This window comes from Macaca mulatta, chromosome 6, assembly GCF_049350105.2.
Source record: "Macaca mulatta isolate MMU2019108-1 chromosome 6, T2T-MMU8v2.0, whole genome shotgun sequence".
NCBI classification, from domain to species: domain Eukaryota; kingdom Metazoa; phylum Chordata; class Mammalia; order Primates; family Cercopithecidae; genus Macaca; species Macaca mulatta.
The window spans coordinates 72,878,004-72,905,654 of NC_133411.1; the positions used below are offsets into that span (position 1 = coordinate 72,878,004).

At 35.7% G+C, this 27,651-nt stretch overlaps 1 protein-coding gene across 1 annotated transcript in view; it reads left to right on the plus strand.

Annotated features, from left to right (window-relative positions):
- Nucleotides 1-27,651, plus strand: part of CWC27 (CWC27 spliceosome associated cyclophilin) — a 270,719-nt gene that overhangs the window by 63,403 nt on the left and 179,665 nt on the right. The gene's annotated exons all lie outside the window — the stretch shown is intronic.

Genomic DNA, 27,651 nt, shown 5'->3' on the forward strand with positions numbered 1-27,651 from the left:
AAAGGGAAACTTAGTTATAGAATGTGAGTATGGGCTGAAGTCTAGCTGGGGCTCTACTCACCAAGCCTTCTGCACTGATATGAGGCTATGTCAGTCCTAAGGGTACCTTCTTCTAATGCTTCAGTCTAGAAAAGTTTTGTGAGTTTTTTGTTTTTTGCTTTTTCCTCTAGAAGGCACCCCCCAGAGGAAGTGTTCTTTTTCTTTTCTTTTCTTTTCTTTTCTTTTTTCTTTCTTTTCTTTTCTTTTCAGGTGGAGTCTTGCTCTGTCACCCAGGCTGGAGTGCAGTGGTGTGACCTTGACTCACTGCAACCTCTGCCTCCTGGGTTCAAGAGATTCTCCTGCCTCAATCTCCTGAATAGCTGGGACTACAGGCGCGTACCACCACGCCTGGCTAATTTTTAGTAGAGACGGGGTTTCACCGTGTTAGCCAGGATGGTCTCCATCTCCTGACCTCCTGATCCGCCCGCCTCGGCCTCCCAAAGTGTTGGGATTACAGGCGTGAGCCACCACGCCCGGCCAGGAAGTGTTCTTTTCTAATTCACAAAAAGGTGCCTCTCATGGTAGCCTGTGGATACATTTAAGAAGTAAAAGAAAATGAGCAAGTTGGTATAATGGCATGTTTTCCCAACAGCTACAGCACAGTAAATCAGGTGTGTCAAATTTTTAGTAACGTATAAGGCAACTTGGAGACTGTATGTTGCAATGGGAAGAGCTCTGGGAGGGAGTTTGGAAACCATGCTTATAGTTTTGCATATCTCTTCCCCAACTATTTGACATTTGGTGTTCTTTTCTTAAAAATTAAAGAATTGAACTACCTGCTACCTTTAAAGGTGCAAATAGGTCTCAACTTCTGTGAAAGTTATATCTGGAACATGGTAAGCAGGGAGAGGTTGGAACTAAGAATTTAACAAATTGGCAAGTTTCCTATGTTATTAAAAGTCCTTGAGATATATATTTACATGATCTGTATTAGTATGCCTTGAAGTCATGTAGTTCTCCAGCTTCCTTTTTTCTACTAATTTAATTTGCTCCTTCTGCTCTTCGCCTGTTTCTTGTCTGTTTTGGGGTTTTGTTTTTTAGCTTTTAAAGATGGAAGTTTAGATGATTGCTTCTGAACCCCTCTTCTTTTCTGATGTATGCATTTAAAACTTGAAATTTCCCTCTCAGCACTGCTTTGTCTGCATCTCACCAATTTTGATATGTTGTTTGGATGGTTGGTTTTGTAAGTCAGCTTGGCTGGGCAATTTCTAGTTATTCCATCAAACACTAATCTAGGTTTTGATATGATGTTATATTGTAGTTGTGATTAACATCTCTAATCACTGACTTTAGGTAAAGCAGATTATCACAGATAATCTGGGAACGTGGTTCAATCATTTGAAAGTCCAAAGAGCAGAGCTCAGACTTCCCTGAAAAAGAAGAAATTTCATCTGTGAATAGTAGCTTCAGTTCATGCCCAAAAGTTCCAGCATGCCCTTCCTGATGGCTTGCTTGCTCTACAGATTTCAGATCTGCCTAGACAGCTCCCACAATTGTATAAGCTAATTCTTTGTAATAAATCTATCTATCTATCTATCTATCTATCTATCTATCTATCTATCTATCTATTATCTATTTATCTGTCTTCTGCTGATTCTGTTTCTCTGGTTGAACCTGGACTGATAAAATTGGGTTCCCATTTTCATTCAGCTCAAAATCTTTCCTAATTTCCCTTGTGACGTTTTCTTTGACCTGTGGGTTATTTAGAAGTGTGCTGTTTAATTTCCAAATATTTGGGAATTTCTCAAATTTTTTTTGTTACTGATGTCTACGTTAATTTCATTGTGGTCAGAGGACATATTCTGTATGATTTCAGTTGTTTGACATTTATTGAGACTTGTTTTTTGTCCCAGCCTATAGTGAATGTTGGTATATGTTCCATGTGCACTTGAAAAGAATGTGTATTCTGCTGTGGTTGTTTGGAATGTCCTATAAATGCCCCCAATATTTTTGATGGCACTTTATACTTGCATGTTAATATTTAGATTGTACTTAGAAACTTGCAAATTTCCTTGATCAATCAGTTTTTTTGACAGGATGGCATTCTTGATAAACTAAAGGACAAGCAGTAAGTTCCAACTTTATAGTTCACTAATTATTTTGGTTAATAAGTTAGTAGTAATTTTTAACTTTGTGTTTTTTTTTCTTTTTGCTAAGATCACAGTATAATACAACTGTTAGTTTCATGTCTTCTGCTTTCAGTTTTATCCTGTATAATACTTAGAAATTTTAGTTTCCTTTTCATTATCCAAGATAAATTTTTAGTTGGTAAATTTTCTTGGACATGTCCTCCTTAATTTTCTTCAGAGCATTGTGCGTGTATGTGTGTGGCAATTTTGTTGTCTCATCCTAAGAAAAGAAAAAGTAAATGGAAATGAAAAAGCAAATCAGCATATTCTTCTCTGGAACAATTTTTTCCCACTTTTAAGCAAACGGTAGTAACCTAGGTTAAAATTGCCTTTTGAATTTTCAATGTGATTTTCTTTTCAGCAAGCACATTGAAAGAAAATAGAAAGTTAACATAGCAGGGCTTCGCATCCTTTCCTTAGAAGATTCCCCCAATCCTCTCAATAATATACTTGATATTTGTATTTAATTTACAATTCATTTAATAAAAAAATGTAAATTTCTCTAATGAGTAGGAAATTGGAGTAGATAATCTGTTTAAATTTCAATGAATTGGGAATATTATTCACATTTAAGATTTGGAAGGTACCTAGAACCATCTGACCCAGTATCTTAGCTAGCCTCAGAACTCGTCTTACAGGAATTTATTGCATGTCATAAGCTTTTATACCATGTTTGTGTGAGTTTTATTTTTCCATGTTGTTCCTTTTCCCCTTACCATTAGCAATTGAAACTTGACTGTAAAAAAAGAACTTGTTTGTAGGAATCAGGAATACAATGTTTTTATAGAGGAAAGAGTATTGCTTTGGAGTTAAACACATCCAAGTTGGAATACCAGCTGTACCACTTTTTAACTTAGTATCTTTGCCTGACTTAGTTAATCTCTTTGATCCTCAGTTTCCATATTTAAAAACAGAAGTAAAAATAGCTATTTTACCAGATTGTTGTAATGCTAATATGAATTAGTAGGCATTTAATAAATTATAGCTATTTAAATTATATCATATTCTCTTTTTCTATTTTCAAAATACTACATACTTATTAAGGACACAATAGTCCACCTTTATCCATGGTTTTGCTTTCCATAGTTTTGGTTGCCCACAGTCCAAAAATATTAAATGGAAAATTCCAGAAATATATAATTCATAAGTTTTAAATTGCATGCCATTCTGAGTAGTGTGATGAAATCTTACACCATCCTGTTTTGTGCTGCCCAAGATATGAATCATTCCTTTGTGCAATGTATCCGCACTCTATATGCTAGCTGCCTGGTAGTCACTTAGTAGCCATCTTGGTATCAAATTGAAAAACGTAGTATATATGGGGTTTCATACTATGCACGTTTCCACAGTTTTATCCACCTGGAGTTTTGGAATGTATCCCTCTTGGATAAGGCAGGAGAACTATGTATTCTCTAATAATTTTCAGAAATTTTCAGGTGAGTCTTTCTGAATCCTGTTCATTTTACTATGTGACATTTTTAATTTAAGAAAAATGTATTAGACATTTTTAAAGTAGCTAGCATGAGTCATTTGTACTACCATTGTTTTCCTATTAAGTAACACTTAATCCTCTGTCCCACTTAATCTTCCTGTGCCAAATGTTTACAGCACCTAAATAGAATTATGGAAGTTTAAAGTTGAAAGAACCATATTAACTATCTCCCAGTGTCTTAGTCCACTTGGGCTCCTATAACAAAATACCATAGTCCAGCTGGCTTATAAATAACTGAATTTTTTTTTCTCACAGTTCTGGAGGCTGGGAAGTCCAAGATTCAGGCACTGGCAGATTTGATGTCTAATGAGTGCTCGCTTCCTTGTTCATAGGCAGCTGCCTTTTGCTGCATCCTCAAATGGCAGAAGGGGCTTGGGACCTCTCTTGGGCCTCTTTTACAAGTATGATTAGTGCCCTTATAAAAGAGCCCAAAAGAGGTTATAAACATTCAGAGCATAGTACCCAGTTTCCTTATTTTACAAATAAAGCTTTTATGAATAGAAGATAAGTGACTTGTTCAAGATTATTTTGTTACTGAAAACCTAGGTCGTTTGAGTCTGAATGTAAATCTGGCTTAGTTTTACCTGTACTATCCTCTGAAAGCTCCCAGGCCACTCACCAATTTACAACAACACATCAAATTCAGAGACAGTTACTAAATTCACATTATTTCCCCCTACCCATAAAATAGTTAATCAAAAGAGTACATGCAAGCAAAAGGGCAGGAAGCCACCTAGAGAAGCTGATCACAGCCATCTGTGGTATGTGGTATATGGTAAATATTCACCCATTTATTTAATGGAATGAGTGAATGTTCAATCTGTGATCATGCAAATGATAATATCAATGTGCAAAATGAAAATGTGATTTTTAGTATTTCTGTATTTATTTGAAACAGATTGTATTATAACAGGATACTTAGATTGCTAATGTCATTTCTTATAAAATGATTTTTCATGATTTGAATGTTCTAAAAACAAGCCTCACTCGTACACTTTATGACTCATGTGTTTTATTCTTTTTCATGTGAGATTGTTAGGTCCAGGAAATTCAGTCAATTTCCAATTTTAGAATTAATGGCTTAATGTCAGTACTGACTCAACTTATGAATGGATCATGTTTGTAATTTTATTTGTATGTTATTTAGAATTTAAGTAAAATTTTCCTCCAGAAACAGGCTATAATTGATATTAATTTTTCCCCAATTTGAAAAATTTAATTTGGGATCTATTAGAACTCTACCAGGAAAAAAATAGGTATTGAGAAAGAAATATGTAACTTATATTTGTATACATATACAAATGTATGTGTGCATGTGTGTGTATATGTGTAAAATACATGGAATACCATTAGAACTACACAGAAGACCTCCTATACTTAATTGCTGAATATATGCTGACAATAACTTCAATGGCAAGTATGAGGAAGGAAAATCATTTTAATACGTTTATTCCCTTTTTTTTTTTCTATTATACTTTAAGTTCTGGGGTACATAGGTATACATGTGCCATGGTGGTTTGCTGCACCCATCAACCCATCACCTACATTAGGTATTTCTTCTAATGCTATCCCTCACCTAGCCTCCCACCCCGACAGGCCCCATTGTGTGATGTTCCTCTCCCTGTGTCCATGTGTTATCATTGTTCAACTCCCACTTATAAGTGAGAACATGCGATGTTTGTTCTTCTGTTTTTGTGTTAGTTTGCTGAGAATGATGGTTTCCAGCTTCATCCATGTCCCTGCAAAGGACATTAACTCATCCTTTTTTATGGCTGCATAGTATTCCGTGGTGTATATGTGCCACATTTTCTTAATCCAGTCTATCATTGATGGACATTTGGGTTTGTTCCAAGTCTTTGCTATACATTTAGTGAGCATCTGATGTGTGATTAGGGCACATTTAAAAATGCTATGTCTCAGCTGGTTCTTCAAGGCTTTTAATATGTTGTTTATTATATTATGTTATGCTTATATCAGTAATTCCCTTACATTACAAATATGGTTTATTTTTGAGCCACACATTTGATTTTGTATACTTCAGACATTCAGGAGTGCTCAAACAGGTTTACTACTCATCAGACCTCTGATAGTTTTCTAGCTTATTATTTCTATTTTCTGCTAAGTGAAGATGCTAGTTTTTAAAATGTTGAATGACAATTTCTTGAATTAATAGAATTATAATTGCTAAGATAATTTTCATGTTTGCCGGTTAATACATTTTCTTCACCTTAGGGAAGCTGAAAATCCCTACTTTCCTCCCCTCCCCTCTGTCACCATGTGTATATGTACACACTCACTCACACATGTAGAAGACAGTGTAGTTTTATTCAGCATTTCTCAAACTTTTTGGCCTCAGGACCCTTTACAATCTTAAAAATTATTGAGGACTCCAAAAAGTTTTTATTTATTTGAGTTTTATATATATATATATATATATGTTTACTTTATTAGAAATTAAAACAAATTTTAAAAAAACATTTGAAAAATTACCCATAAGGTTTTATGCTGATTACCTGGGTGACAAAATTATCTATACACCAAAACCCTGTGACACATAATTTACTCGTGTAACAAACCTGCCCATGTACCCCTTAAACCTAAAATAAAAGTTGGAAAGGAAAACTAATAATAAACTCCATTAAATCTTCACATAAATAACATACATTTTAGAAAAAAATAATCATTTTGCCAAAAAAATTTAGTGAGAAGAGTGGTTTTATTTTACATTTTTATAACTAATAACTGGTTTAATAGAAGGCAGCTAGATTCCTATATCTGTCTCTTTATTCACTCTGTTGCATGTACTATGTTGTCTTGGTCAAACTCTAGAAGGCAAATCTGGCTGTACATAGATATATAATGTAGAAAGGAGGAGTATTTAATAGCACATATATTTGTGGTTATTCTTTTTTTAATACTTAACCAAAACTCAACAAGTAATTATTTCTTATAAGTTGCATGCAATGTAAAATCTAAAACTAAATAAATGAACTCTTCCTAGTCTCTTGTACCTTAAAATCCTTTGGTTTATTTTGCACTTTAAATGAATCTTTTACCCATGTATGATTTTGTAATATTGTGCATTGGTCATGTGGAAAGCATTGATCCATCAGGTTATGCAGATCTTCCAAATGTTGATACATCTTGTTCTGTAATATCCAAAAAATCACATTTGTTAATGTCATCACTTGTTTTCAAAAACATCTTTCAGTGTTTGGGTAATTCCATGGTAGTGGTTTTGAGTTTTCTAAAATTCCAATTTTTGCTTGAAAGCTCAAATTTTATTATTGTCTACTAATAGTTTCAGTCTTTTTTTTTTTTTTTTTTTTGAAATGAGAGGCTCACTTTGTTTCCAGATTGGAATAACAAAGTTTGTCCGTTTTTCTTCCAAATATCGAGTATACCGTAAAGAAAACCAGACAGTTTTAGCTCACAATTCATATATTCGCACAAGTGTTTTTCTTCAAAACAACTATCATACTTATGTCTACAGTAGAAGTGCTTTGTGCATACTTCTGTTCCATAACACAAAATACTGTATTCAAGTTGAAACTTCATAAAATTAATATTTTTTTTTACTGCTTCATCAAGGATATTAAATGAAACTGGCATTTTTAAAAAACTACTGTGGGTACCTGGCAGAGACAAATACAACAACTTTTAGACTTGCTACACCACTTTGACTCATCCAGCAGTTGTACCCTCAGTACAAATGTCAAGACAGTGAAAGGGCAAATCACATTTAATATTATTAAAATAGTATTTACCTCATAGACCCTCTTGAAATGATTTCAGAGTTTCCCAGGGTCCACGAACGATACTTATGAACTGCTTGTATAGTGGCTTAAGAGCATAGAGCACAGACTCTAGGACCAAACAAATCTGGCTCTGCCTAGCTATGAAATCTAGAGATCTAGAGCAAGTTGTAACCTCAGTTTTCTCATTTGTAAAGTGAGCTTATAATAGTATTACATTATAGGACTGGTGTGGGGTTACGTGATTTAAAATATGTAAAGCTCTTAGAGCAGTAACTGGTAGATGGTAAGCCCACGTATTTCCAAATTATTTTGTATTATACACACATACCCCCACATACAGATTTCTGTATGTATTCCATTGGTTCTGGATATTTGAAAACTCCATTCAGGTTCATCTCATGGCTTTCAAATCAGCTCATGCTTAAACCAGACCAGATAAATGACACAGAGTTTAGTTCTAAAGATCCTCAGATACAGTTCTTTTTGTATTTTGTTTATACTATTTTAGGTTGTAAAGCATCTACTTTGAATTTCTTTGGTATCAGCGATGGAGGAATAAATGCCACCATCTGTATATAACTGGATTCTCTTATTGACCAATGCATGCTTTTGAGATGATTCCTCAGCAGTTTAAATGTCCTTGAGAGGTATTTGGTGTGATATAAAGAGTCTGTTAGATTGTTTTGGACTTCAATGTTAAGTGATGGCACAACTTGGTTAATCTTAGAAGTTAAACAACCACTTGTATTGTTCTATGTAGGCTTTTATTTTCAGTTCTTGTATTCTTTGTAACCTAGATTTATTTGGAAGTTGATAACTCAGTGACATACTCAAATAGTTTTGATTCTCTTTTTCCTATGACCTTCACCCAGAACTTTGTGCTGAAGCTAGTTATCAGTTTTGCCACACAATGTAGGAGGAGAATGTTGAGTGTCTGAATATAATCAAAATTATTTTTTCCTTAAGTTAGATCCATCATTTATTCAGAACATATAAGCTCTTAATTGCTCCTGTCTTTCTTGAACATATTTGCTGGAACTTCTGAATGAAAGTAAAAGTACCTAATCATACTTTTGGAGCCAACAGGAAACTGTATTATATTGATCATTAATAACACTAGGTGAAATTATTCTGTTAAGAGAGTAAATGAGAATTACCAAAAATATTATGTATAGTATCACTAAACATGAGATGGAGGGAAAATCATCTGTGAATTGTTTTACGGAAGCAATCTCAAAAGTTGTCACATCCCTCTCTTTTTTTTAAAAAAAAAAAGCACATTATATCATGAATATTCAAATACATTCTAAAGAAAGTAAAACCAAATTAAAAAAAAAAAACTTTCAACCTTTATTGAATTATATCTGTTTGCATAATAAGGCAACAAGTACAACTTTTTTCTGTGATTTTTGTAACCAGCAGCATAACTCTGCTCTTTTCTGATTTGAACTTTCAATGAACTCCTCTGTAAAGCTCTGATATTAAGTCTCCTCATACTACCTCAGTATTCTTTTATGTATCATAAACACAAAGAGAACTTTTTCTTTCTTTCTTTTTTTAAACTAAGGGAACTTTGATGTAATTTTCTAGGTCCCTACAAGAGATCTGGAATAACTTCACATTTTGTTTTAACCTCATGTTTATAATTTAGTTTTTGGAGTTCTATGAAACACCTTTCAGTCTCAGTTAAAGTAGATGATAATCACTCCTCTTAGTTTGGCCAAAAGGTAATGCTCAGTACAGTGACACATTCAAAAAGAAAGTGGAGCGATTTCCAAGCATTTATCTTCACTGTATTTTTACTGATGTCTGTCCTTCCTTGTCTTTCTGCTGTTTGTTTCTGTTGAAACTAAAGTGTTTCTTTGTAAACTCCAAGGACACATGTGTATTCTATACCTAGGATCCAAAAGTTTCCCATTCAAATGCTTATACTATCCTGTTTCTTCAGGCTGTGTACACCTAAGCTCTTAATCCTTTCCCCTGAGCCATCTCCAAAAGCAAGCTTTATATTTGGTGAAGCAAGAATTGTTTCTAAAGATTGTCCTTGGATTCAGTTGTAGACAGGAAAAGAGTTTGCAATTCTGGGAGTGTCCCTGGGTCCCACCGCCAAAACAACTGAATGTTTCTGGAGATTGCATAGTATAGAAACCTCTTGCATAGTATAGAAACCTCTTGCACAGTATAGAAACCTCTTGGTAGTATAGAAACATATCTTTGAAAATCCAAATTAACAAAACAGAAATGAGTAATTTTATTAAAAATATTTTTTCTTATGGGTTTTACATTTATAAGTATAATTTGATTTATTTTTGTGAATAAAAAGCTACCATTTCAGGCACATAATAGACTGAAGACAGTTTTCTAACAATAGATGATTTCCACAAAAGTTATTCAGTATGCATTAACATAGTGTCTTTACAGAGTTGTTCTAATATCAGAATTAGAAATTTTAGTTTTCAAAAAGTTACTGAATAAATGAATATTTCTGTGTAAAGTAAAAGTCCAAATCACATTTTATAAACGATTATAGACTAAGTCAGTGTTCCTACTTCCTTTACATGGATGTCCATAAAACAGATGTAATCCTGGCTATGGATGTCTTATGCATTCAAACCCTGTCAATTGCTGAACGTTTGGCAAAGATAATTATATATTTTGGCTTGGCATGTGGAAACAGCAAACTTTCCCACTTTCCATTATGTAAATTAGCAGTGGAAATAGCTCTATATTTCTCTATGATGTGATCTTGCTAAACATAGGTAATGTAGATTCATTTCTATTAGAAGGAATAATTTGCCACGAACTGATGGTCAAGTTTTTGGTATAACTTAAATATCATTTTGATATTTGTTTGTTGTGTGGAACCTCAGTCTCTTTTAACAATTTATTTTTTTCTCCTGAACATCTAAGTCATTATAGGTTCTAGCAAAATTGATTAGACTTTTCTGGTGACTTTTGTTTTATATCTTTATGTTTTATATTTTTTATGAAGGAAACCATGGTATTTTTGCCTAAGGAAAAGGACTTGAGTCTTGTCATGATATGTGTTCCTTCTATATCTCGTTTCTTTGTGAGCCTATCATAATCCTTGGGACTGTTGAAATGTGGGCAATCAAAACTAAACAAAGATTTAAAAACTGTTGGTTTAATTTTGGTGATAAAATGATTAGACATTAAATTACCAAACCCAAGAAGAAAATATTTAATGAAGCAGTAGTTTATAAATTATATCACACAATCAGTTTAGCAAGTATTTGAATGTTATATTCAAATAAGTAAAGTTACATTTAAGCCACCCACTCAGATGAGAGTATATTATTCTTTTCACATTTATAGATAATAATGGTATCATTTAGTGAACCTTAAGCAAATGGTTTACAATTAAGTTTAAATATTGCTGAAGCCCCTCTTTTTCCTCAAAGTGCTTAGAAATGTTACACCTTTGAGGTAACCTAATGTTCATTAGTGGCTCTAGAAGACAATGGACAGGAAAGAGAAAAGTTAATCTCAAGGCAATAGCACTGATTGCCTGTTACTTTGCAAAGCATTATGTGGTATGTTCTATTTTTAAATTTCACTTTAGTGTTTTTACTTTCATTCAATTGTTAATCAGAAATATCTCCTCTGTGGAGATGTTTTTACCATTCTTGGAACTGCATGAAGTTTTCCCTTTAATAATACTACTGTTTGCAGAGGTCCCAGGCATGTGGACCTTAGAACAAAACAAAACAAAAGGCAAATCATTTTCCTACTTTTAATATGTGGCTAGGAGTAGGTTGGCTCATTCACAGCAAGCCTAATTTGATGTAAGTTAGTATGAACCTTTGACAAAATCCATGGTTTAGAATTTAGACTGGAAGGAGACAATAAATCTCACTGTTTAAATCACCCAACAGAGTAACAGTACTGTTTGTAACATTTCTCCAGCCCTCTTTCCTAAATCTGTTACTCTGTGATGTAAAGCCTTGGTTACTTTTCAGTACTTTTAAATTTGTTTGCAGAAGGTGGAGCCCAGAAAATGTGCCCATCATTGAGTGCTCTAAGTTTAGCCGAGGAAAGCAAGGACGTGGTAATATTTCTGTTCCAAAGAGTTGTATTTATCTGAGTTACAGGACTGGTTTACATAAATGAGAAACTAAGATTTTCCATACACCAGGAAAAGTTTCAAAAGGATGGCTTTTGTGCTTGCCACTTCATACCCACCAAATGTTACAAACAAATACTCATGTCTACAGTAAGCCATTTGTGGGTGTGCGTAATTGCGGTTCACAAGTCATTCAAGCTCAAGTCTTTTCCAGGTACAAATGAGAAACCCTTAGAAAATGAGTGCTCGCTCTGCATTTTTGGAATGAGTTCAGCTATTAAGATTTACGAATTTATTTTTTTGCACAAAAGTAGATATATCAGAGGGTCTTTTGTTTCAGGAAGGAGTTCTAACACCTTTGGTGTAAAATGGCATTCTTGTAATCTTTATCATATGTAACTACATTTTTGGTTGTTGAGATTAGGAGTTAAAGATGTTAAGCTCTTCAATAGCCTGCATAGTTTTAATTAACTTTTAAATACACAGACCTTTTGTAGACTGATAAGTTTTTAATGTGACTCCATTGCTTACTTTGGCTACTAAAGTGTCAAATTTTGTTCCAAAACTCATGAGAAGTTCAAAACTCATTCTGTTTTTTGTGGAGAAAGCAGAAGAGATTTCAATAAAGTTACTGGGTTTAATATCTAGCATTAGTCCTATCTCTTTTAAATAGCAAAATGACTTTCTCTTAGCAAGAATATGAAGCAAGTCCAGGGTTAGATAAATTCACTTTACCATTTTACCCTATATTTTCTATTTTTGATGTTAAAAAAAAGCCAAACCTCACCTCACAGGGGTCTCTCTTATTTAGAGTTTTACTACTTAGTTAAGCTATATAATTTTGCTGAACATTTTCAAACTACAAAATATGAAATAGTTGTTGCCGATCATAGAAACCTCCTTACTTTCAAAGTATTTTTGAAGTTGAAAACTTTTCTTAGTATTTCCTTCAGAAGGCATTTTAACCTTTTCAGTCTTTTGGATGTCATATCTAAAAAGTTGAAGTGTCCCTCAAAAAACACCTTAATTAATACTACATTTTTTCCTAGAGATTTTTGGACGTCTACATTTATCCTGCGCAGAAGTTCCAACTCCTTAGTGACTCTTCAACTAATCAAATGAGCATTCTCTACAATTAGTGTTGGTCATATAGTTGATTTATTCCTTAGGAATTAGCATTACTTATTTGATCAAAGTCATTAGATTGCTTTTACTATCTTAGTTTTCCTCTAAGTCTTATACAGCATTTTGGGTAGGTTATGGATTGACAGGAGGGGAACATACACACATACATATGTACATTCACATGTGTGCTTTTAGCTTTATGTTTCCAATTTAGTTAACCGAAGATCCAATGTTTTTAGAAGTAAAGTCAGAGTTGAAACAGATGCAATATATCAGCATAATTTCTCTTCATCACAAAGGCCCTCAATAGAGATAAACAGCTGCTAATAACAATATACATATAGGTTATGTACATACAATATGCAGATAGTGTTCCTCAATCAGGAAAGTTCATTTCTTACTATGTCACTGCCCTTTTAAAGTCACTATTCTAAAAGAGCTCACAATCTGTGGGCTATTGCATTTTCATCACTATTCCAGAGAACATGAACTAATAATCTGTGGGCTTCCTTTTAAGGGAATGTTTATAATTACCAGACTTTCCTGGTTGTTGAAGTGAACTCAGTGTCAGCAAGGACACGTTCTCATCCAGAGGGAGAAAGCAGAGCTAATACCCAGGTGTTCTCTGCCACGAACTTGCAAGTGCTCTGGAAAGCCCATTTCCCCATAAGTATTAAAGCTGAAATTTATAACTTTGAATTTTAGAGTAACCCAGTAAGCTCTTGATTATTTTATGTCAGAGAAAAGAACAGAGAAGGATGGCGATCAAAATTGACCTAATTTGTAAAATCACTTATGTTTCGATTTAGAATGATTTTTGTACTTGGGTTTGAATGTGGCCATATCTGTCATATCTGCTTAGGGGATTTATGAAAAATAATAAGTCATACTATGAAAATAATCAGTCATACTATAAAAATTTGACCTAAGAGGAAGTGAGAAGCTGTTTGGTCTATCTCTTTTTGATAAGGAAAGAATATCTTTCAAAACAATGGAAGGTGGGGCCATTTTCAGAACTTTAATGTAATCCTTTTTGTGAATTCCTAACCTCTGTCTGGCATATACTAGGTACTCAGGAAATGTTTATTGAATGAGTAAATAAGGAAGTACTTGCATTGATTGAGGCCTTTAAATGTGTAAGGTGCACAGAATTTAGATATATGAGGACAAAGTCTTGACTCTTAAAATATTTGTTGAGAAGAAACATTCATTCAGTATTCATCCACTGGATTTTGAATTGTGATGGCCCTGTGAAGAGTTCAAGAATGAAGAAGATGAGAGTTTGAAAGCCTGTAGTGTAAGGAAGTATGTAATGGGTGCAGGAATAGTAGTCGGTGAGTAGTTATATATGATACAGGCAGTGTTAAGGAATTTAAGGCAAGGATAGTTGACTTTTGTGGACAAGGAAAGCTTAATGGAATAGGTAGCATTTAAGCTAGCCATAAATGGAGTAAAGTGAAGCAGGTAGGAAGTCATTTATTTTTGGAGGGGACTTGAGAAAGTACTTGGAAACAGGAAAGCACAGGGCCTGATGAGGGCAGGGCACTGTAAAAGGCCTATCTCCACTGGAAAATAGTGGGAATAGAAGTGTTGGGCTGGGATATAAAGATCTTGAAGCAGACTATTTTGGCCTTCTTTTGGGATCTATTTAGTATTTTTGAGTACTATCTTAATGAGATAGATTACAGTGAGGGAAGAAGAGTAGAGGCAAAAAGATCAGTTAGGAATCTGTGGCACTTATCTAAGGGGGAGATTAAAGCACTTGAAAAGAACACAGAAAAGATGGGGAAAAGTTGGTTGTGAAAAAAGAAGTGGCAAGTTGACATGGGAACTGATTGAGTGACCAAAGAGGAAGCAGCCAAAGAGGACTCCTGACACATCCTATAAAGGGACATTGTAACTTCAGGGTCATCTGTGGTCAGAAGACTGTAAATTATAAACTCCCTTAGATCTAGTCTCTAGGGGTTCTCTTTGGAGGAAACTAGTCCTTGTAGGCTCCCTGCCAGGGACATGGTCCTTCAGGCCTGCCCTCTCCAGAGCTAAATCTCTGAGTCTGTGGCTGGGAATTAGGAACCAAGTAGTCGGTGTGGTGGGAAAAAGTGGCTTAGTGTGCCAAGTGGAGAAGTGAGCACTGCAGAAGCTGAGATCAGGAAGACCGACAGCAAGAGCCAGACAGGAGAGGACTTACTGCTGCACCCAAGCAATGTCCTCAAGGGATGGGAAGATAAACCTTTCCCAAGGACTGAGCAGAAGGAGTTGGCAGAAAAGAGAGTTGATTGTTGTTGGCCTTTGTGTGTTTTTACCCTTTTTCATAAAACAAACAAACAAACAAAAAATATATATGTATATATATACTCATTAAGGACATTTTAGAAAACAGAGGCAGGTAAAAATGGAAAAAAACCTGTTTTTTTCTGATCTGCATTGAACTCTTAATATCATAATTTTAGAAGTCTTTCTATGAGGCAGGTTTTTTTCAGCTGAAGGTAACAGTATGTATCATATAAATGCACAAGATAGCTATTAATGCTATTATTGTTTGTTACTGTTAGTTGACAATAAGTAGACAGTAGTCAGATCATAAAAGAGCTTGTATTTTGTTGGAGAGCTACTGAAGAATCTTCAGCAGGGAAGGGGCATAATCAGATTTATATTTTAGAATGATTTATTTGGCCTAAATATGAACAGTGGATTAGAAGGCCCTGAGACTTGAAGTCTGGAAATCAGTTTTGAGGCCAGATCATAGGGGCTAATCAAGGCATTGGGAATGGCCAGACCAGGGGCAGGGGGACTGGATAGCAAAGAAATTTGAGAGCTTTGTAAGGAAAAATTGACAGGATGTGGGGATTGGTAAGTTGTGAAGGTAGAAAAGCATGCTATAGCTATCTCAATTAGATGTCCCACAGGGACTTCAAATTCAACATTTCCAAAACAGAAATTGTAATCATTCTTACCAAGTTTACACCATGTCTATCTTTGTCCATTTTCTGCTGCTATAACAGAATATGAAAGAATGGGTCATTATAAGCAACAGAAGTTTGTTTGGCTTATAGCTCTGGAGGCAAGGAAGTCCAAGACCATGGTGCTGGCATCTGACAAGAGCCTTTGTGCTTTGCCCATGGTAGGGGGAGGAAGGCGGAAGACCGAAAGACAAGTGGGGGTGCAAGAGAGAGGGAGGAAATAAGTCCAAGCATCTTTTTTCAGGAGCTCACACCCATAATGATGAACCTATTCACATGATAATGGCATTAATCTACTCATGAGGGCAGATTGCTCATGGCCTAATCACCTCATAAAGGTCCCACCCCTTAATGCTATCACAATGGCACTTGAATTTCAACATGAGTTTTGGAGGGGACATTTAAAACATAGCACTGTTCTAGATTCCCTCTCTCAGTGAATATACCCTTACCTACCTAGTTACCAAGCTAGAAATTTGGAAGTCATCCTAAAGTGTTATTTCTATAATATCTATTACTATATCTAGTCAATCACCAAAACCTATCAGATCTTCCACATAAATATTTAAGATTTTTTTTTAATATCTTTGTTACCACTGTGTTTGCCAAGTTTAGGTTTTCTTTGTTTTGTTTGTTTTTTTATTTATTTGTTTGTTTGTTTTTGAGGTGGAGTTTTGCTCTTGTTGCCCAGGCTAGAGTGCAGTGGCACAATCTCAACTCACTGCAACCTCCGCCTCCCGGATTCAGGCGATTCTCCTGCCTCAGTCTCCTAGTAGCTGGGATTACAGACATGCACCACCATGCCCGGCTAATTTTTGTATTCTTTTTTAGTAGAAATGGGGTTTCTCCATATTGGTCAGGCTAGTCTCAAACTCCTGACCTAAGGTGATCCACCCACCTCAGCCTCCCAAAGTGCTGTGATTACAGGTGTGAGCCACTGTGCCCGGCCAAGTTTAGGTATTTACTTTTGACTTAAAATAGTAGTTGACAGACTACAGACGACAGATCTAATCCAGCCTACCATCTGTTTTTGAAATAATGTTTTAATAGAATATAGCCACTCATTTACATTTTGTCTATTGCTGCTTTTATGCTACTGTGACAGATTTGAGTAGTTGTGATTGAGACCATGTGGCCTACAAACCCTAAAATATTTATTTAATACTATCTGGTCTTATACAGAAAGTTTGCTTACCCCTGGTTTACAATATTGTAATATAACTGAATTCCCTACTTTTAGGTTTCAATCTGACCTTTCCTTCATTGATGTTTTATTTTATTTTATTTTATTTTATTTTTATTTATTTATGAGACAGAGTCTCACTCTGTCGCCCAGGCTGGAGTGCAGTGGTGTGGTCTCGGCTCACTACAACCTCTGCCTCCTGGGTTCAAGTGATTCTCCTGCCTCGGCCTCCTGAGTAGCTGGGAGGCGCCTGCCACCATGCCGGCTAATTTTTTGTATTTTTAGTAGAGACAAGGTTTCACCATGTTAGCCAGGATGGTCTTGATCTCCTGACCTCGTGATCCACCTGCATCAACCTCCCAAAATGCTTAGGTTACAGGCGTGAGCCACTGCTCCCAGCCTATATTTTTTTAATTAGATGGGATCTTACCCTGTCACCCAGGCTGGAGTGCAGTGGCTTGATCTCGACCCATTGCAGCCTCTGCTTCCCAGGCTCAAGAAATCCTCCTACTTCATCCTTCTAAGTAGCAGGGACTACAGGTGCACACCACCACGCCCGGCTTATTTTTTGTATTTTAGGTGGAGATGGGGTTTCGCCATGTTGACCAAGCTGGTCTCAAACTCCTGTCTCAGCGATCCGCCTGCCCTCACCCTCTCAAAGTGCTGGGATTACAGGGGTGAGCCACCCTACCCGGCCTTTTTTAAGTTCTAATTGTTTCTCAAGATTCCTTTGCCGATAAACCCTAAATCTCAGTCTTCAAGTCCTTTGTAATGTTTCACCTAAAAGGAATAATTTATGTAAGAATAATCAATCTCCATTAATGTTAATATTACAAGGTTTACTCTTTCAAGGTTTTGTATAGGGATTTTTTTATTTATCTGTGTTTTTCTGAAATATTTCTTGAAAAGCCTCAGTCCACTGGTTGTCAGTTGTTTATGGCAGTACAAAGGAAGATAGCAAGTATTTTTGCCAGACATTAGCTTTATTTGTTCAGCAAGAACTCTGAGATTTTGTAAGATTTTAATACCTCTACTGTTTTCATTTATTTTGTGACTCTGAAAAGCCCACTACCATATATTATCAGGAAACTCAAGAGAGCTTTTCTTTGACTTCCAGATTCACAACAATGAAAAAAGTTAAAGATAGCCACTTTCTAGGAAAGACAGACTAGAATCAAAGGATTTGCTGCATATATGTGGGAGTATTGATTTTAACATCTCAATTCTAAGTAACTCATCTTGAGATAGTTTTTTGAAGTGTTAATGCATTTTATTTGTAGGTTTAGTCTCAAACAAATTCCACTAATGACATAACTCCCAGGAGAGATTGGCAATATCCAGAAATCAGTCCACTTTTTATCCTCCACCCAATTAAAATGTAATATTATGTAAATGTTTTGACATATCTATATCTAGTAGGAAGAATTATAACAGAAGAGAAAAGCCTTATTTTCTAGACAAACAAGTGAAATTAATTGGTAGATTTTAATCTGGAGAAGTTCACAGGCACTTAAAAATTACTTGCTTATCTTTTTCTAAACATTAACAGAATTTTTTATAGTGCTGGAAAATCAAAATGGAAGTATAGTTATAGTCATTCAAATACCTACATGATTTTTAAAATATACTGGGTCTGGTGACTAGTGACATCAGCAAAATAACAGAATAGGAAGTCTCAAGCTCCACTTCCATGCCCTGCCTCCCAACCCTGCCCCTCCGCCACCCCGCGGCCCCGACCCACAAAGTTCAGCTAGGCTAGACTAGAGCATCCTTTTGAAAACTGCAACACTTGGAAACAAGCCTGAGATACCCTCATGATTTGCAGAACTGAATAAAACCTGAATTAGAAGTGTAAGAATGGTCTTATTACAACAGTGCTGCCCCTCCCCTTCCCCTAAGTCAAGCACAACACCTGATGGAGATTTTTTCTCTGAACCCAGAATTTCAACATTGGGGAAGGGAAATGGATGCAGTCGTCCAGCATACCTAGCATTCTGATATGCTTCTTATGAAACCCACTCCGAAGCAATCAGCATGGCTAGACTGCCTGGAGTCAAGTAGAAATAAAGGAGGCAGAAGTCATATTGACCAGTGCATGGATCTTGACGGTACCTCTGTTTTCCTGACAGCTGTGATGCCTGGTCACAGATACCAGCCAACCTCATAGTTGACCCCCAGAGCTGAGCTAGTTGCCTTCAGAAGGATGATGGAAAGTTCATCATAGCTTGAGTCCTTCGGCTGCTAGTTTCCTACCCAGCCTCAGAGCCCACCTCTGTGACCCTGCTATGCAGGGAGATGCCCACTTCCTCCCATTTTAGGGAAGTGAAGGGTCTATACCAGTTTGAATTGAGAAGTCAAGCAGCAGCTCCCCCCCCTCAGCCAAAAAAACCTGCTTTACAACCCCACCCAGGTAGAGAGACTCTCCACCTTTATGAATTTCAGAGAATTAAATGGTCTAGACTGACTTGACATGGGTGCTCAAGCAGTGGCTCCATTCAGCCAGTAAGCCATTCCAGTGACTTTGCATAGGCAGGGAGATTTCACGCATCTTAGAGAAGCATAGAGCCTAGACCTGCTTGACCCAGGCAGTCAAACAGCCACTAAACTCAACCACATGGCAATCCCATGGCTCTATCCTGACAGGCAGGTAATCCTCAATTGTGCATTTCTAAGGGTCACAGCTTCTGGTATTTCCTCTCTCCCAAGAAATTACTCTGCCTCACCTTGGAGCCCAGCCTACAGCCCAGCCCAACTGCAGATCTCAAATAGCAGAATTGCCCATCCAGGGAATACAGCTTGCAGCTGGCCTGATGAGAAGCCATCACAGTATCTAGCCCTTAACTCTGCCTAATAGCAGAGCCCAGCCACTGATCTCACCAGACAGTGAAGTCTATCCAGCAGCCCCATGTAACATCAGAGGAAAGGCATCTGCCCAGCAAATTAGAGAACTCCCAACAAGCTCTGACTCCCTGGGATCATCACCAGCTGGCCCTTCACAGGCTAAACTAAATAGTGAACCTCTATCCATGCCAAAGAACATCTATTGTAAAGGCTAGAAGGGGGCTTTCTCCTCAAATGCATAGACAATAACACAAGGACACAAGAACTACAAAGAAAAAAAATCCCAAAAGAAACTAATAAAGCTTCAGTAATGGACCGCAAAGAAATGGAGATCTTTGGAATGACTGAGGAAGAATTGAGAATACTACTCATAAAGATATTCAGTGATGTACAAGAATATGTGGATAGAAAATGTAATAAAGTTTGGAAACTGCTACATAACAAAAAGACAAGTTTGACAGAAACAGAAACAATATAAAAGAAACATAAATTCTAGAGCCGAGGAATACAGTGACTGAAGTAAAAATTCAATAGAAAGCATCAGTGGTGGATTTGATAGAGCAGAAGAAAGAATCAATGATCTGGAAGACAACATTTGATATTATCCAGTTAGAGGACCAAAAAGACAAAAGAGTGAAAAAGAATGAAAGCTTATGGGATTTATGAGACGCCATCAAGAGATCAAACCTTTGCATACTAGGATTTGCAAAAGAAGAAAGAGAAAGAGTCACAAAGCCTATTTAAGGAAAGAATGGCTGAAAAATCCCCTAATCTGGGAATAGATATGAATATCCAGGTACAAGAAGCACAGAAATTTCAATCAAATTCAACACACAGAGGGGTATACCAAGGCATACAATAATCAAACTGTCAAAAATCAAAGACAAAATATTTTGAGAACAGCAAGAGATAATAAACACATCACATACAAAGGAGACAATATGACTATCAGCAGATTTCTCAGCAGAAACCCAGTAGGCCAGGAGAGAGTGGCATGATATAATTGAAATGCTGAAGGAAAACAAACACAAAAACTACTAATCAAGAATACTTTACCCAGCAAAGCTATCTTTCATAATTGAGGGGGAAATAATACTTTCTCCCTCAATTTCATGAAACGTATGAAATTGCAAAACTCAATGTTGTATGTAAAATAGTGCCATATTCAGAAAACTCTAGGACTGTAATAATGGTGTGTAAGGCAATTTCATCCCTAGTACATGGGTTTAAAAACAAAAATATTAATAGCAACTATAGCTAAAATAAATTATCAAGGTATACACATTAAAAATGATGTAAATTCTGCCATTAAAAACATAATGTTGAAGGGGTATGCAAAAGTATAGAATTGTTGTATGCAAAGTTAAGTTGCTATCAGCTTATACTTGATTGTTTATAAGATGTTCTGTGTAAACCTCATGGTAATCACAAAGCAAAAATCTTTAGTGGAAGTATAAAGCAAAAATAGAAAGGATTCAAAGCATACCACTACAGAAAAACATCAAATCACAAAGGAAGATAGCAAGAGAGGAAGACAGAAAAAATTATTTACCAAACATCCAGAAAAAAACTAAGAAAATGGCAATAGGCCAGGGACAGTGGCTCATGCTTGTAATCCCAGCACTTTGGAAGGCCGAGGCAGGCAGATCACTTGAGTTCAGGAGTTTGAGACCAGCCTGGCCAATATGGTGTGACCCCATCTCTACTGAAAATACAAAAATTAGCTGAGCATGGTGGCATGCACCTGTAATCCCAGATACTCGGTAGGGTGAGACGGGAGAATCACTTGAACCCAGGAGGTGGAGGTTGCAGTGAGCCAGGATCACTCCACTGCACTCCAGCCTGGGTGACAGAATGAGACTCCACCTCAATAAAAAGAAAAGAAAAGAAAATGGCAATAGTACATCCTACATGTTAATAATTACCTTGATTATAAATGGATTAAATTCTCTAATAAAAAGACAGTTACTGAGTGGATTAAAAAATAAGACTTAGCTATATGCCGTATACAAAAGATACATCTCACTTTTAAGGATACACATAGATGGAAACTGAAGGAATAGATAGATATTCCATGCAAATTCAAACCAAAAGAGAGTAGGACAAAAGACAAAATTGATTTTAAGTCAAAACCCATAAAATGAGACAAAGGACATTATATAATGATAAAGGGGTCAATTTACCAAAAGGATACAACAATTATAAATATGTTTGCACCCTACATGGGAGCATCTAAATATATAAAACAAAGATAAAAAGATCTGAAGGGAGAAATAGATTGCAGCACAATAACAACAGGGGACTTCTATACCTCAGTTTCAAAAATGGACAGATTAGCAATCCAGAAAATTAATAAGGAAACATTGGACTGTAACAATACTTTTGACCAAAGGAACCTCACAGACATATCTAAAACATTCCATTCAACAGCAACAGAATACACATTTTCCTTGAGGACACACAGAACGTTCTTCAGCTTAGATAACAAAATAAGCCCCAGCAAATTTAAGATGATTGAAATTATATTAAGTATATTTTCTGACCACAATGATATGAAAGTAGAAATCAATAACAGGAAGAATTTTGGAAAAATTAAAAAATACATGGAAATTGCACAACATGTTTCTAAAAACAAATGGGTCAATGAAGAAATTAAATGGGAAATTTAAAAATATATTGGGAAAAATGAAAATGTAAACACAGTATACTAAGACTTACGGGATACAGCAAAACCAGTTCTATTAGGAATGTTTATAGCAAAAAAAAAAAAAAAAAAAAAGCCTATATCAAAAAAAGAGAAAGATCTCAAACAACTTAATGTTACAACTCAAGGAAATTTTAAAAAGAACAAACTAAGCCTAAAGCTAGGAGAGAAAAAATACAATAAAGATCAGAGCAGGGATAAAGAAATAGAGACTAGAAAAACAATACAAAACATTAACAAAATTAAGGGTTGATTTTTGAAAAAATAAAATTGACAGATTTTAGCTAACTTAAGAGAAAAGGAGAGAAGGGTAAAATAAATAAAATCAGAAATTAAAAGAGAAGACAATAGAACTGATACCATGGAAATACCAAGGATCATAAGAGACTGTTATGAACAATTATGCACCAACAAATAGGACAACCTAGGAGAAATGGATAAGTTCCTAGACATATACCACCTACCAAGAAGCTGAACAGACCAATAATGTGTAAGCAGATTGAATTAGTAATTCTTAAAATCTCCCACCAAAGGAAAGCACAGCCCATGGTAGTTTCACAGCTGAATTTTAGTAAACATTTAAAGAACTGGTATCAATCCTTCTCAAACTCTTCCGAAAAACCAGAGAGGAGGGAATACTTTCAAACCCTTTTTATGAATCCAGCATTGCTGTGATACCAAAGCCAGACAATTACGTTACCAGAAAAGCAAATTACAAGTCAGTATTCTTGATGAGCATAGATGCAAAAATCCTCAAGAAAATACTGGAAAACCAAATTCAATTATACATTAAAAGGATTCTCCACCATGATCAAATGGGATTTATCCCTGAGATACACAAAAGACTCAACATACACAAATCAATAAATGTGGTACATCACATTAACAAAATGAAGTATAAAAACCTTATGATCATGTCACTAGATGCAGAAAAAGCATTTGATAAAATTCAACATTCTTTTATTATAAAAACTCACCAAATTAGGTATAGAAGGAATGTGCCTCAACGCAATAAAAGCCGTGTAAGAGAAGCCTACAGCTAATAATATACTCAATGGGGAAAAGCTGAAAGCTTTTTCTCTTAAAATCCGAAACAAGATAAGGATGCCCATTCTCACCACTTCTATTCAAATAGCACTAGAATTCCTTTCCAGAGCAGATAGGCAAGAGAAAGAAAAGGCACACAGATAGGAAAGGAAGAAGTAACATTGTGAATATTTGCTGACAACACAATGTTATATGTAGAAAGAAAACTCTACAGACTCCACCAAAGAGCTATATGAACTAATAAAGTTGCAGGATACAAAGTCAACACAAAGAGCAGTAGCAGTTCTGTACACTAACAATGAACTATCTGAAAAAGAAATCAAAAGAACACTCCTATTTCCAATAGCTACCAAAAAAAAATAAAAAAATTAGGAATAAATGTAACTATGAAGGTAAAAGACCTGTACACTGAAAACTGTAAAAAGAAATTAAAGAAGACAAAGAAATGGAAAGATATCACATGTTCTTGGATTGGAAGAATTAATATTGTTAAAATGTCCATACTAATTGATATGGTTTGGATCTGTGTACCTGCACAAATCTCATGTTGAGTTGTAATCGTCAGTATTGGAGTTGGGACCTGGTGGGAGGTGATTAGATCATGGGTTGGTTTCTCATGAATGGGTTAGCACCATCCCACAAGTGCTGTTCTCGTGAAAGAGTTCTCACAAGATCTAGTTGTTTGAAAGTATGTAGCACCTCCCCTATCTCTCTTGCTCCTGCTCTGCCTGCTTTCGCTTTACCTCCTGCCATGATTTCCTGAGGCTTCCCCAGAAGCAGAAGCCACTATGCTTCCTGTACAGCATGCAGAACCATGAGCCAATTAAATCTCTTTTGTTTATAAATTACCCAGTCTCAGGTGTTTCTTTATAGCAATGGGAGAACACACTAATATGCTATCCAAAGTCATTGTATGGTTTGACTGCATGTCCCCACCCAGATCTCATCTCAAATTGTAATTCCCACATGTCGAGGGAGGGACCTGGTGGGGAGCAATAGGATCACAGGGGAGGTTTTGCCCATGCTGTTCTCGTGATAATGAGTTCTCATGAGATCCGATAGTTTAAAAGTGTATGGCAGTTCTCTTTCTCTCTCACTCTCTCTCTCTCTCTCTCTCTCTCTCTCTCTCTCCTGCTGCCTTGTGAAGAAGGTGCTTGCTTCTCCTTTGCCTTATGCCATAATTGTCAGTTTCCTGAGGCCTTCCCAGCCATCTGGAACTGTGTGTCAATTAAACCTCTTTTCTTTGTAAAATAACTCAGTCTCAGGTAGTTCTTTATAGCAGTGTGAGAATGGACCAATAGAGTGATCTATGGATTTAATGCAATTACTATGAAAATTCCAATGTTAGTTTTCATATAAATAGAAAAAAAATCTTAAAATTCATATGAAACTACGTACAAACCACAAAAAAATCCCTCAAATAGCCAAGGCAATTACAAGCACAGAGAGCTAAGCTGAAGGTATCATACTACCTGATTTTAAACTATACTACAAAGTTGTAGTAATTAAAACAGCTTGGTACTGGCAAAAAAAAAAAATCAACCAATTGAAGGGCATACTAGAAAACTCAGAAATAAACCCATGCATGTATGATCAATTGATTTTTGACAAAGGGCCAAAAACCTGCACTGGGAAAAGGATAGTCTCATCAATAATTGGTTTTGGAAAAACTGGATATCCACATGGAGAATAATGAAATTGGGCCCATATACAAAAATCAACAGTAAATAAGTAGACTTAATCTTAAGATCAGAAACTGTAAAACTGACAGAAGAAAACATAGGGGGAAAAATGACATATTAGTACAGTTAATGGTATTTTGGATTTGGATTTGACAAGAGGTAACGAAAGCAAAAATAGATAAATGAGATTACATCCACTGAAAAGCTTCCACACAGCAAAGGAAACAATTAACAGTGTGCAGAGTCAAACTACAATTGGAAAAAAAATATTTGCAAGCCAGATGTCTAATGAAGGGCTAATATCTAAAACATATAAGGAGCTCAAATAATAGCAAGAAAACAAAATAAAAAAATTAAAACCCGGGGATGGGACCTGAAAAGACGTTTCTCAAAAGAAGACACAAGTGGCCAACAGATACATGAAAAAATGCTCAATATCACTAATGATTAGGGAAATGCAAATTAAAACCATGATGAGATATCACCTCACACCTGTCAGAATGGCTATAATAAAAAGAGAAAAGATAAGTGTTGGCAAGGATGTGGAAAAAAGGAACCCTTGTACACTGTTGGTGGGAATGTAAATTAGTACAGCCATTATGAAAACTGTATGATGATTCCTCAAAAATCTAACATTAGCATTATCATATGAATCAGCAATACCGCTTTTAGATATTCACCTAAACGATTTGAAATTCATTTGTTGAAGAGATGTCTACACTACATGTTCATTGCAGCACTATTCACAGTCGCCAAGTTATGAACTCAATTGTCCATAAACAAATGAATAGGTAAGGAAAATGTGGTGTATTATATATACACAACGGAATGCTTTTCAACTTTGCTAAAGAAGGAAATTCTGTCACTGGCAACATCAATGGAACTAGAGAACATTATGCTAAGTGAAGTAAGCCAGGCACAGAAAGACAAATACCCTGTGTTCTCACTTATATGTGGACTCAAACAGTTAAACTCATAGAAGCACAGTAGAATGGTGGTTAGAGAGGCTAGACGGGTGGGAGGAATAGGGAGATGATGCTCACAGGGTACAAAATCATACAGGAGGAATATGTTACTGGTTTGTTTTTTACTTCTATTGCACAGCATCATTAATGTAGTTAACAGTGGAGTATTATACATCTCAAAATGGCTAAGAAAATGAATATCTAATGTTCACACCACAAAAGTAGATTAAGTATTTGAAGTGATGGATGTTAACTAGCTTGATTTAATTTTTCCACATTCATAAATCATAACATCACTTTGTACTACAAAAAGTTTTTACAATTATAAATTATCAATTTACAATTTTAAAAAATACTAGAAAATTTTTGAAAGGCATCAAACTTAGCTATATGATTTAATTTAGATGCTAGCTAAGCAATACCAAGTAAAAATCTTTACTCATTTCAATTCAAGATGTATTGAACACTTACTAAGTGCAAGGAGGTATGCAGAATGCTCATTTATTTGATACTTTGTTGAAAAGTTAACTATATTTAATTTATCTCACTTGTTTTCTTTTGTCTTTTAAAGGTGAGAATTCTAACTCTTTTAGAAACTAAAAACAGTTTCAACTAAGTTCTTGAAACCAGATTTTCAGAAAAGTTTGTAAACAACTATTTCAGTGTGTGACATAACCTTTCAGTATAATTTGGAGAGCATGATATTGTTACCTGAATTACTTCTCTTTCTACTACTAGTACATAATAATATTCTACTATTATTAAAACACAGAAATGTTCTTAGAGATGGAAACATAAGTAACTGGTTAGAGTGCTTTAATAATTTTGTATCTGCTACTAATTAATGCCTGGTATTTGTTCATTTTTTTATGTGCACAAATAAACCAAAAGATCACAGTGACTAAAAATGTTTTAATAACTTTAGGTTGTATACATGCTGAATGGCTAAAATCTCCAGCATAAATGAAAATGAAATAAATGACTGCTAATAAAAGATTATACCTTTATCATATTCTTCAGCCCAAAGCATTTTTGCTGACAGCATTTATTAGATGTCTAAGATCTACTTCAGGGAGGGACAAAAGAGCCAAACAGTGTTTCAGAGTCAGATGCTTCAAGAGGGAAAACCTTTTTTTTTTTTTTTTTTTTTTTTTTTTTTTTTTTTTTTTGAGACAGCCTTGCTCTGTTGCAGAGGCTGGAGTGCAGTGGCGCGATCTCGGCACACTGCAACCTCCGCCTTCCAAGTTCAAGTGATTCTCCTGCCTTAGCCTCTGGAGTAGGTGGGATTACAGGCGCCTGCCACGACACCCAGCTAATTTTTGTATTTTTAGGAGAGATAGGGTTTCACCATGTTGGTCAGGCTGGTCTTGAACTCCTGACCTCAGGTGATCTGCTCGCCTCAGCCTCCCAAAGTGCTGGAATTACAGGCGTGAGCCACTGCTCCAGGCCCCCCCCCCTTTTTTTTAAATTAAATTAAGGGCTTTTCATATTTTCATTTTCAAATTAAAGCAAACCCAAACTTATAAATAATTTGAAATAAATTACTGTTCCTTTGAAAACTTATAATTACAACATTTTAAACTCTTTTAAGAGAAAATGACTTAGAATTGTATGGGTCCCATTCCCTATCCTTTAGGGCATT